This window comes from Camelus bactrianus, chromosome 9, assembly GCF_048773025.1.
Source record: "Camelus bactrianus isolate YW-2024 breed Bactrian camel chromosome 9, ASM4877302v1, whole genome shotgun sequence".
NCBI classification, from domain to species: Eukaryota; Metazoa; Chordata; class Mammalia; order Artiodactyla; family Camelidae; genus Camelus; species Camelus bactrianus.
Window position 1 is genome coordinate 72,144,410 of NC_133547.1, and position 2,486 is coordinate 72,146,895.

Consider the following 2,486-nt stretch of genomic DNA (forward strand, 5'->3'; position numbering starts at 1 on the left):
CATCCCTTGGGTGTTCAAACCAGGCCTGGCTGCCAGGGCAGTGCCTCTGCTGAGTCACTCTTCCTATTAAATAGGGAGGCAGGATCCTCCCCCTGTGGACTCTAAGACCATTAATGCCCTGGGTGGCATCACTTTAATCTGTGCTCTTGAAGCCAACCGCTGTCACAGGTGCCTGGCTGGGAGGACACCGCTTATATTAAAGCTCAGGATGGAGGGGAAAGCAGCTCTGGCCAGCAGCAGTGCAGCTGGGGAACTCAGGGAAAGATGAGCCCATGATGGAACATCTGGAATGAGACACAGGATGTGGAGGGGATGGCTGTGGCTTCTGAAAGTTCAAAATTTCCCCCAACTCCCCCGCATCAAGATGAGCCACTCAACTAGACCAAAGACATTGCATGAGGTTCTCCACAATGTTGGGGTTCTTCCTGCAGGCAGAGCCAAGGGGACAGGGCAACAAGGTCATTGCTTACTAAGAGGCAAACCAGAAGAGGACCAGGCCGGGCAGAGTCTCAGAGAGACACCCCTATCCTCTGCAGGCTACAGGTGAAGAGAAGGGTTGACCGGAAGGAGGGGAGAGGCTTCCCTGGAGGGGAGGAGACCTCCAGGAAGAAGACAGCAAACGGGAAGATGCAGGGAAGGCTCAGGGGTCACGGGACTTCTGTGGGACAAAAGACCCCAAAGCAGGCGTCATCATTCTGGAGAGAGAAAGGCAGAAGGCAGACGGAATCAAAGGGTGAAGCATCCGAAAACATGTGTCTGGGTGAATACCAGCCCTGCTCGCCAGGACCACGGGGAGGGCCCCCCTGAGGCTGGAAGAGGTTGTATGGGGTCAGATAAAAGCAAGCGTTACCTGCATGAGGTAATGCTGGGGAGCTTTGCCACAACCTCCCCCAAATTGTTATGTATCTCTGCTACACTGAAAAGGGTCTGATTGTAAATGGAGCCGCAGTTATGGGGAGACCTCCAGGGAGGTACCTGGGGAGTGAAAGATGGTGTGTCTTGCTTTCCTACTAGGCAGGCAGGTGAGCCTTGCCAACAGAGGGGGCCCAGACTCTGGTGATGGCTCCAAAGTGGTGTGAGGAATGCTTTCATAGACCCCCCCCATGCCAGCAGCCCCACCTTTGGCTGCAAGACTGACATTTCTACAGTGGGGTATGAAGGGCTGGCAGACACCGTCTCACGTGCCATCCCCTCCCTCCCACCCGCAGGCTGGCTTCCCTGAGTCTCTTAGAAACAACCATGACAGCATTCAGAAAAGAAAAGAGGGGAAAGTAATAAGCCTTTCCCAGGAGGAGAGACACCAAACTCTCAGATCTCCGAGGCCCAAAGGCTAACTCCTTCACAAGAGAGCAGATAGAATTCCGATGATCCCCGGGTCCAGAGTGGTGTTGGCAGAAAGAAATTAACAGGTACAAGGAGGCCATGGGCATGATTCCAATGACAAAGCCGGGCTCGGCATCAGGGGAGGCTAGGCTCTGCCCCGCCTGTGAAGTTAGGCTCAGGCGAGCCATGTGGCCTCCCAGGAGAAAGCACTCTCTAGCTCCCAGTCATCTCTCGGCCCCATGGCCACTTCCTCCAGGAAGTCCTCTGGGACTGTTTCTCTTCCCACCTGCAGTCAGGGTCCCACCATCACTGGCTTTCCAGGACTTGGCTGTGCTCTCCCTGGGACTCATCTCAGTTTGTGATGACACACGGTTGAGTACGTTTATTCGGTGACTGAATCTTGCATTAGCCCGCAGGCCCCATGGGGACAGGAACCGTGGTGGTTTTGTCCTGTATTCTCAGAGCCATCACATACCTGGATGTATTTGTTAGATGAACAAGGTCTTGGTAGCGACAAGGGTCGAGGCTCCAATCCAGGTGGTGTTTTCAGCCTAGTGAAGACCCAGCTTAGACTATTCCATGAGGCCAAATTCCCCTCCTGTGAAGACCCTTCTTCAAAGGTGGGATTTTCTTCTCAGGCCCTTCTCATCAGGCCCTTTTTTCTTTTCTTTTCTTTTTTTAAGTGGAGGTGCTGGGGATCGAACCCAGGACCTTATGCATGCAAAGCAGGCACTCTACCACTGAGCTACGCCCTCCCCACCTTCCCCAGGTCCTTTTACCAACCCACTTCCCTGCCCACAAACGAGGGGAGGAGATCACCTTTTCCCACGGGCCAGAGGCGGGGGTCTCTCTCCAAGTATGCTGGTCCCCCTTGTCTGGCCACCACATCCCCATGATGCCCAACAGAGGTGTCTTGTTTTTTTTTCTTCCTTTGTGCACAGGTTACAGGAGGGCCAGAAGCTGGAGGCCCTGCCAGGGCTGAGGCTCAGTGCCTCTCATAATGGGAGGTCAAACGAAATGAAAACCCACCTCCCTGGCCCCATCATCTGAATTCCTACATTGGCTATGACATGGCTAAGGGGAAAATATTGGATTTATTTTTATGAGTTAGTCATCACCCTAAGGCCCTTAAGAGGAACCACGCGAAGTGAATCCATTCAGAA

General features: G+C 53.7%; 1 non-coding gene across 1 annotated transcript; it reads right to left on the minus strand.

Annotated features, from left to right (window-relative positions):
- Positions 1 to 2,006: 2,006 nt before the first annotated feature.
- Positions 2,007 to 2,079, minus strand: TRNAA-UGC (transfer RNA alanine (anticodon UGC)). Its single transcript has one exon. It is a non-coding gene; the product is annotated as a tRNA-Ala (tRNA).
- Between the last annotated feature and the right edge of the window lie 407 nt (positions 2,080 to 2,486).